Below are 13,698 nucleotides of genomic sequence, written 5' to 3'. Positions count from 1 at the left end.
GAAGTACACTCTATTAGTATGTTAATTATGTTAATCGCTGCCAGCAACTACAGGGTGACACAAAAGAACAGGCAGATCCATGGAGCCTTTGTTAGTTAATTAGACTGGCCATGGCAGGGTGAAGTTTTGGCCCTTCCCCTTCTGAGATGGCATGGTGTACTCCTTGTTGTCATATCCCAACTAAATATGTCAGAGTAGACTGCACCTGTAGGTTGTGTCCACCCAGAGTACACGGGTCTATGTGTATGTCGTGCGGTGAGCATAGGAAAATGTGTGCGGATTAGCCGCACACATTTTTCCGAGGTTGTTCTACCATCATTCAATTCCATATAAAATTAGAAAAACCCAGGTGACCGCACACCCACTGTGAGGATGGTTGAATTTCCCACATGCCCCCCAGCTTCAACATGTGAACCACCACCGTATTGAGGGTCTGATTCATCATCAAGGTGAAAGTACTGGCTGAGGCCATCTGCATTTCCATGCTGTTAGCTTGACTTGTGCTGGATGCCCATATTGAATGCCTATTTGGCCCAATTGAAAAGCTTAGGGTTCTCCCCTTGCATGGCCATTAACCATTGAAGAGGCCAGTGGTTTGTCTGGATCACAAAGTGCAACCCAAAGATATAGGGTATCAGCTTCTTTATGACCCACATGACCGTATAAGCCTCTTTTTCAATTACGACTCAGTTCCTTTCCCTTTTTGTCAATCACCTGCTAATGTAGGCGACAGGTGCTTGTGGGATGTTTTTACCCATGCATCCAAGCCCTACCACAAAACTGTGCAGTACTGGCATGGAAAACATCATGATGGCCAGAACTCCCCAGAGAGTGCACAGGGAAAACATGAAGAATAGACTGCCACCCATTTTTGCCTATGTTGTGAGCACAGGAGGGCACTGCCTAAAACCACCACTGCGCTACACACACAGTAGACTGAAACCATTGGGAATGGCAATGCTGATTGCCAAAAGCAACCCAGAACTGTGGGGAATTCATTTTCTTAATCCCAAAAATGGTTGCAATACCGGTACTCCCCACTATCAGAAAGCCAGCGTTTTAAAACCACCAGACTTTTGTGTAAAACTGAACAGAGGAACCAAAACCAGGCCAAGGAAAAACTTGCTAAGAGGTGTATACAATGTAAAACTATATTCTGAAATGACTTGAAGGAAGTAATTATTTAATGTACATGTAAAAATTGTACGTTTTGATTTAAACTGGGAACTAAAGTGACATTTAGCTGAAACCTGGCTTAATGAAACTGGATTCTGCCTGACAACTACCCCCGACAGGAGTTGAAACTGGATCAACAGCCACTCTTCCCAGGCCTATCTGCATCCTGCTGCCCCTTGCCAAAAGGAGTTCACCTCTCTGATTAGATTAGGGGTGGTGCACCTGGGAACTGGAAGGGACAGAACAATGCAACTTCCTTGACTCAGGCAAATGTTATATTGGGGGCGTTGTAAAATAGCTTCCTCTTGGGAGAAACTGGGGGGCAGCTGTGCCTCTGTGAACAAGCTAGCTTGGGGGAAGTGGATAAACCAGTTATTCCACCCTGTTATGTGGGAAGCCACACCCCTTTTTGACCAGAGCATAATTTTAAAAAGATAGATAACTCATAGTGCGGAATTGTCAGAATTATATAAGTAATATCATTATTTTTGTGATTTTTCGGTGCATGTTTTAAGAGGCGTTAGGACCCTGTGGTGTATTCTGGGGGGTTGCTAGCGGAAAATAGGGTCTTACTCCAAATGTATGCATGTTAAAAATCTGACACTTCATCAATTAATGTCCATACTCCTTGTGCACATGTGTGTAATTTTGGGTAAATGTCCGATATTGCAAAACCAGTTAAAAAACACAAAATGTTGTCATTTTTGAATGCAAGCCCCCAGGAAGATCAGAGGCGGACAAGCATGGACCTTACGGAATATATAATGTGTACATGTAATTTCAACAAATTGTGTATCTGGGAAAGATGTATTTGAATCAAATATAGATTTGTGGGCAAACTGACCAGGGCAGGATCCTCTGACCATAAAACCCACAGCATCACTCTGACTCACATTTCCTTCCCCCTATCAAGGGAGCGAGGAGGAATTGGCCAATGATAAGTGAGAGGGGCAGGTTTAGTTATGACCAACGCACACACCCACTTTCCAAAACACATTAAAAGAGACTGCTGGGACAGGTAGAGAGATTCAATTCCATTTGCTGCGGAGCATGCTGACCGACGACTTCACATCCAGAGATCCAGACTTAAAATCCATCAGTCTCAAGAACCTGTAGCAGAAATTAACTCCAGAATTTGTAGCAGAGAGGCCTGAATCCACCAGCTGAATCCTCTTCAGCAGGCCTCAAAACCAACCAAACTATTCAACAGCCGGACGAGTTGTTTGAATTTTGCCAAGAATTTTTGCAAGAACCTGTAGCAGTATCCAGAAAGCAGTGCTGTATCCGGAACCTGAGAGAACCACAAACCAGACCGTTGTGAGCAGATCAGGTGCTTGACAGACCAGCAGAGCAGAGCTGACCCAGATCGCTGTGAGCAGAACCGGTGCCTGATTGACCCGCCGAGCAGACAGAACCACAGCCGGACCTGTTGACCAGATCCGTGACGAGGCCTAGTTCAAATTTATATTGTGAGTACCTAGCAGAACTGTGCAGAACCAATCTCTTAGTTAAAATAATCTAATCCAAACTATTTTAACCTAAGTAGAACTGCCTCCTAGAAATCATGTCATCTGTCATTTTTTAAGCTGCACAACTGTCACCTGTCAATTCTGCAGCTGCAAGCTGTCACCTGTCATTTTGAGTTTACTTTAAATCCGAAAAACTACCTTTATTTAATCGTCCGTATCTCTGGAACCGTTTGGGCTAGGAACGATCTAGGCCTTCCAACGAACCTAGAACCGACTTCCTACTCCCTATACTTTTCCCGTAATCGTGAGACACGCACTCGCGAAATTTACCGCGATTTGCGATTTGGCCCGATTTCTTCATCTGTAGAAATCAGCAGCTTTTTGCTTCTCTTTGCTAAAATTCGTTTGCAATCTGCTAATCATTCATAGAGTATTGTTAAAGTGAGCCTGAACTAATATAAAGTAGCCATCACCTACCCTGAACCTCTAGAGGGAATTAAAAGCAATTTTAGCACCTTTTCACTTCCTTGCAAACCACATTAAAGTAATTTGCCTGTGTTTAAAACTCATCCCTGTTTTCCCTAAGCTTGCTGGGAGAACTGGAACTGTGTATTGCATTATAAAGTGTGATTTGTTGGGATTCTTGAAGACTGTGTGCTCTCCTTCCATTTCTGGTATTGCATAGGGGGGGAGTGAATTGTCAAAAGAAAAAGTGATCATATTACCTTTTGCTAAAATCATAACAAGTTATTTCTGTACTGCATTTTATTCCACCTTGCGTTTCCTTGAACCATATAAAGCATTCTTTCCCACCTTGTTCTTCTGTTCCTATTCATAGTTACCTCTTGCTGATTACTGCTCATATTCACAAGTGTAATATCCATTATCAATTTATTTATAGAAGTGTGATATATATATTGTTTAAATTTTCAAATAAACCTTTTAATTTGCAAAACAAACCTACTTCTTGGCTCAGTGGGGTCAGGGGGATTCTAAGAGGGGGGTGTTATACAAGGGTTGTCATCCAGAGTACTGAACTGGATATAAAAATACATCAATAAGGGTTTTCCTCAGCATCCCAGCATTGACTTAGCTGTAGTCTTGATTGAATATCGCTTACATGCTAAACCCTTGAGAATTCAGCTGAGCTAACACTGCCCCAATCCCAAAACCACAGGCATCTGTCTGGATAATAAACTCTTGGCCATAGTTTGGCACTTTCTGAACTGGGGCCCTGCACAATCCATCCCTTAAATCGAGGTTTGACAGGCGTGGGTCCAAGTTACCTTCTTCAGCATTTTCTTGGAAGTCACATCATTCAGGGGCATTGCAATTGTCCCATACCCCTGGATGAAGGACTGGGTGCACCCAGCGAGAACTATAAAGGCTCTCACCTCTGTCTGTGTGGTGGGGCTGTCCCAATCCTTCACAGCCTGTACCATCACTTTGAGAGGTTGTTTCCTACCTCCACCAATCAGGTGGCCTAGGCAAATCACTGTGCCCAGCGCTATCTGGCACTTTGTTGCCTTGGTAGTCAGACCTGCATTCTGCAGCGCATGATGCCCTTGTTTCAGGTGGGATAAGTGATCATCCCAGGTGTGGCTGACCAGAGCAATGTCTGTAAATAAGCGACAGTGAAGTATTCCAGCCCAGACAAAACCTGGTTAACCATCCACTGAAAAGTGGCAGGGGTATTCTTCAGTCCAAAGGACATCACACTGAACTGATTGTCCTTCTGGGGTTGAGAATAATGACCTCTCTCTCGCTCCCTCTGTCAAGCCTACCTGGCAATACCCTGCCTTGAGGTCGAAGGTACTCATGTATTTGGCATCACCAAGCTTGTCAAAGAGCTCATCAGCCCAGGGAATAGGGTGAGCATCTGTCTTTGTGAAATAATTGAGCCCCCTGTAATCCACACAAAAGCAAACTTCAGTCTTCCCATCACTGGTCTTTTTAGGGACCAGTACCACTGGGCTAGTCAAGAGGCTGTGGGATGGCTCTATCACTTGGAAACTTGCTCTTTGATGGCGTCCCTGACCTTATCGGACATCTGGTGAATCTTACTCTTCACCCGTTTACTGTCTCCACATCATTGGTGCACCAATCTGCACGACCTGCAGTCATTAAAAACAGGCCATCAAACTGTCCCAGTAAACGGCGACAGTCTGTCAGTTGCCGTTGTGACAGGTCCATTGCAAGGTTGACACCCTGCACTCACCCACCTGTGGCTTCAATGTGCAGGAGGTCTGGAAGGGGATCGATATCCTCCTCTGTCTCTCCATCAGTCACTAATGCCATGACCAAGCCATCCCGGGTACAATGGGATTTTAGCCGGTTGACGTGAAAGACCCTGCACAGCTGTTAAGTCCTTTCACATCAATGTGATAATTCACCTCACTGACCTTTTCCAACACACAGTAAGGCCAAGTCCATTTGTCCTGAAGGCCACTGGGTTTGACAGGCTCCATAATCCACGCCCACTGGCCTGGAGGATACATTGTCACTGTGGCCTCCTGGTTGTGTCAGTGCTTCATCAGCTTCTGGCTGGCCTTTAGGTTTTTCGTTGACTGTTCCATGTACGTTGCCATTCTAGACAGAAGGCCAAGTACATAGTCCACCACACCTCGCCTAGGGGATATAGGGTTGCCCTCGCATCCCTCTTTCACTAGACTGAGGGGACCTCATACAGGCTGTACAAAGAGAAGCTCAAAGGGGCTAACCTCCTATCATGCCTTTCAGGGTCTTGTTGAACCACTCAACAGGTCCATTTTTTTATGGATGGAAGGATGTAGAGAATCGGTAGGTGACTCCACACTCTTCTCACATAGTCTTCATATACATGGATTTGAAGTTTGATCCCCTATCAGAAACGTCTCCATTGGGGAATCCAACAAGGGAGGATATCCCAATCAGATCCTTCACAACCACAGGGGCTTTGATGCTTCTCGGGGGACAGCCTCAGGGTACCTTGTGGCGTGGTCTACCACGCCCAAGATATGTCTGTTCCCTGAGCGGGTTTAAACATATAAAGATCCCACAATGTCCATGCCTATTCTCTCAAAAGGCCACCCAACCATGGGTAGTGGAATGAAGGGTGCCTTTGTGGCACCACTTGACTTGCCAGAAGCTGGACAAGTCAGGCAGGATGGGACAAATTCCTAAACCTTTTCACTGAACTGCGACCAGTAAAGGTGCAAAGACAACTGGTCCAATGTCTAAAGGATTTTGGTGAGCCAAATCCAAAAGGAGCTTCCTGTGGCACTGAGGAATCACCAACCTTCTGCGCTTGCCCTCAGAGTCTTTTGGCTCACTATACAGGCGTCCATACTCCCAGTACACTTTGAAAAGACCAGGCGCCTCTCCCTTAGCCTGCTCCTCTGCCTGCTCTGAAAGTTGCTCTGATGTGGACCCCCAGTTGATACAAACTCATCCAGCGTGTGCAGGCCCTTTAGATCTGTGCTCAGCTGTCCTCCACCTAAGGTTCCTGACCTGTGCCAGCCAATTCTGATCAATGAGTCCCCTGCTACCAAAGTAGGGTCTTCAGTGGCTACTGACCCTCTCCCACAGGAGTAGGTGAGTCAGCAATATGTGCAACTGGACTAGGGTCTAACGGCCACACCTGTTTCATGAACTCATTGGGAACACAGGGCACAACTTCACATAGCAGTGCGGGGAAAGACTGCACTTTGAAGGTGGCTGGCGCAGGCATTCATTAAAGAGTATGGGCTGTCATGACCCCTACCAAGATGGCCGCCAATTCAGGACTTGGGGCAGAATTCAAGATGGCCCGTGTCTCTGGAATCTCTGGTGGTCTAGAGTTACAGGGTGCAGCCCGAGGCTATAAAACCATGCCCAGGCCACACCCTGTGCTTAGCTTTTCTTCTGCTACCTATGTGAGCAGTGTAATGCTTACCGCTCCCAGTTCCACCTGCACGAAGAACTTCAACATTTTCGATACTTCATGCAATCCTGCTTACCTGTCATCCAGTAACCTGCTGAAGCTTTTCTGTGTTACAGAGCCGTTCCGATTGTGATACTTACTCGATCAGCAGGACCTCTCACCGATCAGGCTCTGAAGCAGCGTCTGCTCCTGAAACGAGAAAGACACGCAGTAAGAACTCCATAGTTGCAACAACGCCCACTTGAACTTTCCCCAGAGAACCCGCTTTTTTGTGCATGTTGCCGGTCTGTCACACTCTCATCAGCTGTTGCTCCAATCATCACCCATGCAGCAGCTTCTATCTGGCATGGCATTTCGCGCATCACGCCCCTCCAGAGACACAAAGAAACAAGAAATGTTTGCATTATTCGCGATTTGCGCCACCAACAAAACAAAGAAAGACACAACAACAATATTAAACAAGAGACAAGAACAATACAAACCAAGTCGCGCTTTGCACCACAAACTCCTAGAACTCCAGAAGAACGCACGCAGCACTAAATGAACACTTAACTCCACATCAAACGGTTATTCTGTCCGCCTGTGTGCCAGCCAGCAAACCTTGGGGGGGAATAGAGAGGTGGGAGGAAAGTAGGGGAACACATACTGAATACTTTTGCTTGTTTACCCATAGGTGTTCATCCAGGCCCCTCATAAACCTTGACAGTGGTTCCACACCCTACCAGGCCACTCCCAACTACACTGGTCACTGGGCTATAGCTCTGCAGTGGCACAGTTGGGAAGGAGGCGCTTAGGAACTCATCATATCCAGTCCATTAGTGAGGGCAACACTTCTGACACTCCTGACCAGGCGCTCCTGCAGGACACTAGATGTAAGCATTACAGAAAGCTAAGCCCACCATTATAAGCCCTGCCCGAGTGCCATGGAGTCTGAGGTAGATCACTTGGCTGCTCTTTTAGGGGAATTGTGGGCAAAGGGTCATGTATTCAGAAACTAACGCTATGAGAAAATAATGAGTTGTGAACCAGGAGAGAACAGAGGAACTAGCAAAACGCCTAACCAGGACCCAAGCAGGTCAGGTCCCTTTACCATGTCCATCTGATGGCACTGTGGCAGGGCCAGCTCAAATAGAAGTTACCACTCCAGTCACAGTCCCTTTAGCTCCACCTGAACGGTTTTTGGGGATCTACAGAGGTACGCCATCTTTATGAACCAGTGCCGGATCCATTTTTTGTGTCGCCCTGGGGCTTTCCCCACAGATCAGACAAAAGTAGTCTTTGTGCTAACATATTTAGGTGGCCACACAGCCGGTTGGTCCGTGTCGTTAGTCAATCAGGATGACCCTGTTCTATACCATTTTACAAGTTTCCAATAAGAGTTAGACAAGCTCTTTTCACGTAGAACACAGGGGCAGGCATTGGACGGGGAGTTACTGACCCATCAACAAGGTTCTCAAGATTTGCTTGGGTACATCACCACATTTAATCGACTTGTTGCTGAGACAAATTGGCCTGAGGAGAAAAGGATTACCCTGTTTCATCGAGGCCTTCGTAATGAGCTCAAAGATGTCCTGGCACAGGTAATCAATCTGCCAAACGCTGTTCGGAGTACATAGAGCTGGTGGTGCAGTTAGACCATGGGTGCACAACATACAGCCTGCGAGCCAGTTGCGGCCAGCCATGCTGTTTTGTCCGGCCCGCGAAGCACAAAGACTTTCCTAATGGAGGGAGGTCCGCAAGCAGCATCGGCCGCCCTCCATTAGGAATGTCTTTGTTGTCTTCCGGGCCGAACAAAACACTGGCCGTCATTGGCTCAGCACACACGCATCACGTCGCTCCTACGAGCCACGTAGTGCGTGTGTGCTGCACCAATGGAGTGCCAGCACTACGGCTGGCGTGGCCAGTAAGGCTTGATGCCGGAAGGCATTTCAGCCTTGCTTGCCACGCCAGCCGTAGTACCACTCACTTCACCAGCGTTCCAGCTTACCTGCCTTCCAGCACGTCTCCGGTAAGTGGTCTGTGAGTTTGTGTTTGTGTGTCGGGTCTGTTCTGCTGTATGTTTGTGTTGTGTATGTTGAGATGGGGGAGCTAGGGGGGTGTCGGATGTGTATGAATGTTTGTTTTTGAGTGTTTGTGTTGTGTATGTTGAGATGGGGGGTGGGGGGGTGTGTCGGATGTGTATGAATGTTTGTTTTTGAGTGTTTGTGTTGTGTATGTTGAGATGGGGGGTGTGGGGGTGTGTCGGATGTGTATGAATGTTTGTTTTTGAGTGTTTGTGCTGTGTATGTTGAGATGGGGTGGGGGGGCGTGTCAGATGTGTATGAATATTTGTTTTTGAGTGTTTGTGTTGTGTATGTTGAGATGGGGGGTTGGGGGGTTGGGGGGCATGTCGGATGTGTATGAATGTTTGTTTGTGAGTGTTTGTGTTGTGTATGTTGAGATGGGGGTGGGGGGCGTATCAGATGTGTATGAATTTTTGTTTTGGAGTGTTTGTGTTGTGTATGTTGAGATGGGGGGTGGGGGGGCGTGCCGGATGTGTATGAATTTTTGTTTTGGAGTGTTTGTGTTGTGTATGTTGAGATGGGGGGTGGGAGGGGCGTGTCGGATGTGTATGAATGTTTGTGTTGTGTATGTTGAGATGCATGTATGGGTGCATGCTTCAGAGTTTGTGTGCTGAGTTGGGGGTTTGGGTCTGTATGGGTGCATGCTTGGGAGTGTGTGTGCTGAGTTGGGGGTGGGGGGTTTGGGTCTGTATGGGTGCATGCTTGAGAGTGTGTGTGCTGAGTTGGGGGGTGGGGGGTTCAGGTCTGTATGGGTGCATGCTTGGGAGTGTGTGTGCTGAGTTGGGGGGTGGGGGGTTCGGGTATGTATGGGTGCATGCTTGAGAGTGTGTGTGCTGAGTTGGGGGGTGGGGGGTTCAGGTCTGTATGGGTGCATGCTTGAGAGTGTGTGTGCTGAGTTGGGGGGTGGGGGTTTCGGGTCTGTATGGGTTCATGGTGTATGCTTGAGAGTGTGTGCTGAGTTGGAAGGGGTGGGGGGGTTCGGGTCTGTATGGATGTATGTTTGAGAGTGTGTGTGCTGAGTTGGGGGGTTCGGGTCTGTATGGGTGCATGTTTGAGAGTGTGCTGATTTTGGGGGTGGGGGTTCGGGTCTGTATGGGTGCATGTTTGAGAGTGTGTGTGCTGAGTTGGGGGTGGGGGGTTCGGGCCTGTGTGGGTACATGTTGTATGCTTGAGTGTGTGCTGAGTTGGGGGGTGGGGGCTTTGGGTCTGTATGGGTGCATGTTTAAGAGTGTGCTGATTTGGGGGGTGGGGGGTTCAGGTCTGTATGGGTGCATGTTTGAGAGTGTGTGTGCTGAGTTGCGGGGTGGGGGGTTCGGGTCTGTATGGGTACATGGTGTATGCTTGAGTGTGTGCTGAGTTGGGGGGTGGGGGGTTCGGGTCTGTATGGGTGCATGGTGTATGCTTGAGAGTGTGTGTGCTGAGTTGGGGGGTGGGGGGCTCGGGTCTGTATGGGTTCATGGTGTATGCTTGAGAGTGTGTGCTGAGTCGGGGGGGTGGGGGGTTCGGGTCTGTATGGGTGCATGTTTGAGAGTGTGTGTGCTGAGTTGGGGGTGGGGGATTCAGGTCTGTATGGGTACATGGTGTATGCTTGAGTGTGTGCTGAGTTGGGGGGTGGGGGGTTCGGGTCTGTATGGGTGCATGCTTGAGAGTGTGTGTGCTGAGTTGGGGGGTGGGGGGTTCGGGTCTGTATGGGTTCATGGTGTATGCTTGAGATTGTGTGCTGAGTTGGGGGTGTGGGGGGGTTCCGGTCTGTATGGGTGCATGTTTGAGAGTGTGTGTGCTGAGTTGGGGGGTAGGGGGTTCGGGTCTGTATGGGTGCATGTTTGAGAGTGTGCTGATTTGGGGGGTGGGGGGTTCGGGCCTGTATGGGTGCATGTTTGAGAGTGTGTGTGCTAAATTGGGGGGTGAGGGGTTCGGATCTGTATGGGTGCATGTTTGAGAGTGTGCTGATTTGGGGGGTGGGGGGTACATGGTGTATGCTTGAGTGTGTGCTGAGTTGGGGGTGGGGGGTTTGGGTCTGTATGGGTGCATGTTTGAGAGTGTGCTGATTTGGGGTGTGGGGGGTTCGGGTCTGTATGTGTGCATGTTTGAGAGTGTGTGTGCTGAGTTGGGGGGTGGGGGGTTCGGGTCTGTATGGGTACATGGTGTATGCTTGAGTGTGTGCTGAGTTGGGGGGTGGGGGGTTCGGGTCTGTATGGGTGCATGTTTAAGAGTGTGTGTGCTGAGTTGGGGGATGGGGGTTCGGGTCTGTATGGGTGCATGTTTGAGAGTGTGCTGATTTGGGGGGTGGGGGGTTCAGGTCTGTATGGGTGCATGTTTGAGAGTGTGTGTGCTGAGTTGGGGGGTGGGGGTTCGGGTCTGTATGGGTGCATGGTGTATGCCTGAGAGTGTGTGTGCTGAGCTGGGGAGGTGGGGGGTTCGGGTGTGCATGAATGTTTGTTTTTGTATGTTTATGTTGTATATGTTGAGATGCATGAATGGGTGCATGCTTCAGAGTTTGTGTGCTGAGTTGGGGGGTTTGGGTCTGTATGGGTGCATGTTTGAGTGTGTTTGGGGCATAGTGTTTGGGGGTGAGGGGGCCATGGGGCATAGTGTTTGGTTGGGGGTGAGGGGGCCATGGGGCATAGCGTTTGGTTGGGGGTGAGGGACAGGGGGCCTGGTGTTTGGTTGGGGTGGGAGCCATGGGGCATAGTGTTTGGTTGGGGGTGAGGGGGCCATGGGGCATAGTGTTTGGTTGGGGGTGAGGGGGCCATGGGGCATAGTGTTTGATTGGGGGTGAGGGACAGGGGGCATAGTGTTTGCTTGAGGTGTGGGGGCCATGGGGCATAGTGTTTGGTTGGGGGTGGGATCGATGGGGCATAGTGTTTGGTTGGGAGTGAGGGGGCCATGGGGCATAGTGTTTGGTTGGGGGTGAGGGGGCCATGGGTAATAGTGTTTGGTTGGGGGTGAGGGACAGGGGGCATAGTGTTTGTTTGAGGTGTGGGGGCCATGGGGCATAGTGTTTGGTTGGGGGTGGTACTCAGAGCCATGGGGCATAGTGTTTGGTTGGGGGTGAGGGGGCCATGGGGCATAGTGTTTGGTTGGTGGGTGAGGGACAGGGGGCATAGTGTTTGCTTGGGGGGGTGAGGGACAGGGGGCATAGTGGTTGGTTGGGGGTGGGAGCCAAGGGGCATAGTGTTTGGTTGGAGGTGAGGGACAAGGGGCATAGTGTTTGCTTGGGGGGTGAGGGACAGGGGGCATAGTGTTTGGTTGGGGGTGGGAGCCATGGGGCATAGTGTTTGGTTGGGGGCGAGGGGGCCATGGGGCATAGTGTTTGGTTGGGGGTGGGAGCCATGGGGCATAGTGTTGCACTCCAAGAGTGAACTCAATAATAAAGCTAAAACAGGCACAGTTAGGAGATGTACATTCTTTGCTTTTTTGAGGAAGCCTGACTCAACGAAGGCCGTACTCCTCTTGGGTAACCCAAATAGCAAACTATTGCAGTCCAAAATAACGGAATGTCCAATCAAGGGTCAATAAAATATATATAATTTAATTAAACAGACAATATACAATAACTAAATCGAAATAAATGATAACAATGGAAAATGTGTAGTACAAAATGTAAGTTTGAAATGCAATAAAAATCGTTACCCCTCAAAAACCCATGTGTTTAATACAAATTGGGGGTTGAAAAAGCCTCCTGACATGTCCCGCCTACCGCCCCGCCCCGCCCACTTTTACTTTTCGGCCCACTATAGCCCTCATTTAAGGTACTTTCGGCCCTCTGTCAAAATCAGTTGTGCACCCCTGAGTTAGACCGTCGTTTGCAGGAAAGGAGAACTGATTGATCCCGTTCGGAAGGATGGCTCTTGCACATGCACCCACGAGAGACACCATCCCGCGGAGAACCCGCCGGAACCCATTCAATTGGGTAGCGTTAGAGGGCCATTGACCAAGGAGGAGGGGGGGGACGCCAACAACAACTCTGCCTGTATTGTGGCAAGGCAGGACATTTCCTGAAGGATTGTCCTAGTAAGCTGCCACGAAAACCTTTGGGAGCAGTTGATGTCGAAGCAGTCGAACTTAGGAAGCCTTCGGAAAACTTTGTGACTCGACAAGAGTAGAGATTGGCTTGGCGAGGAAGGAGAAGACATCAATGGTCTCACATCTCCCAACACCAGTAATCCTTCTCAATCCTAATCAACCACAGTGGAAGCATGCTCTTGAAGCGTATGTTGATTGTGGGGTGATAGGAAAATACATGGACCTTGCTGTGGCCCAGCGGATAAGCGTACCAATACAACAGAGGGAAAAGGTGAACGACATAGTCTCGCTTGATGGTTTGCAATTGTCTTCTGGACCAGTAACCCAGTGTACAGAGGAGGTTGAACTGTTTTGCCAGGATGGCCACCATGAATGCATAGTATTTGACCTGATGAATGCACCCCAGTTCCAGCTCATAATATGCATGCCCTGGGTGGAGTGCCACATTCCAGTCATAAACTGGCAGACTCATGCAATGGTCTTCTCAGCTGAATGCTCACAGACATGTTATTCATCAGCAACCATGGTAACCCACTCACCGACTCGAGGAACTCTGAATCAAAATGATAAAGTACTGCTTGGCATAACCGAACAGTTGCCTCCAACAATTGATGATTATCAAGATGTTTTTTCAGAAGGAACAGGCCAACACATTACCACCGTACAGACCATAACATCTGCCAGATAGACTTAATACCAGGATCCCAGGTCTCATGCAGTCACATCAATGAACTCACAGAGAAAGAGACTCAACAGCTATGTGACTATCTGGACCAGTACCTGGCAAATGGGTTTATTCGACCTTCAAAGTCTCCTTTCTCCACTGCTCTCTTCTTTGTCACCAAGAAAAAGTGAGACCTCAGGACCTGTATAGATTACAGAGGGCTCAATAAAATTACAATCAAGAACCGGTGCACCCTGCCGTTAATTCCGGTTTTTCTGAACCAAGTAAAAAATGCCAAAATATACACCACATTAGACCTCTGAGGGGTGTACCACTTGGTGCGAGTAGAAGCTGGTGGCGAGTGGAAGACAGCCTTCCACATCAAGTTTAGGCTGTTCG

The sequence above is a fragment of the Ambystoma mexicanum genome, chromosome 1p, assembly GCF_040938575.1.
Source record: "Ambystoma mexicanum isolate Mex_15411 chromosome 1p, UKY_AmexF1_1, whole genome shotgun sequence".
NCBI lineage: Eukaryota > Metazoa > Chordata > Amphibia > Caudata > Ambystomatidae > Ambystoma > Ambystoma mexicanum.
Note: the sequence above shows the minus strand (reverse complement) of the source record.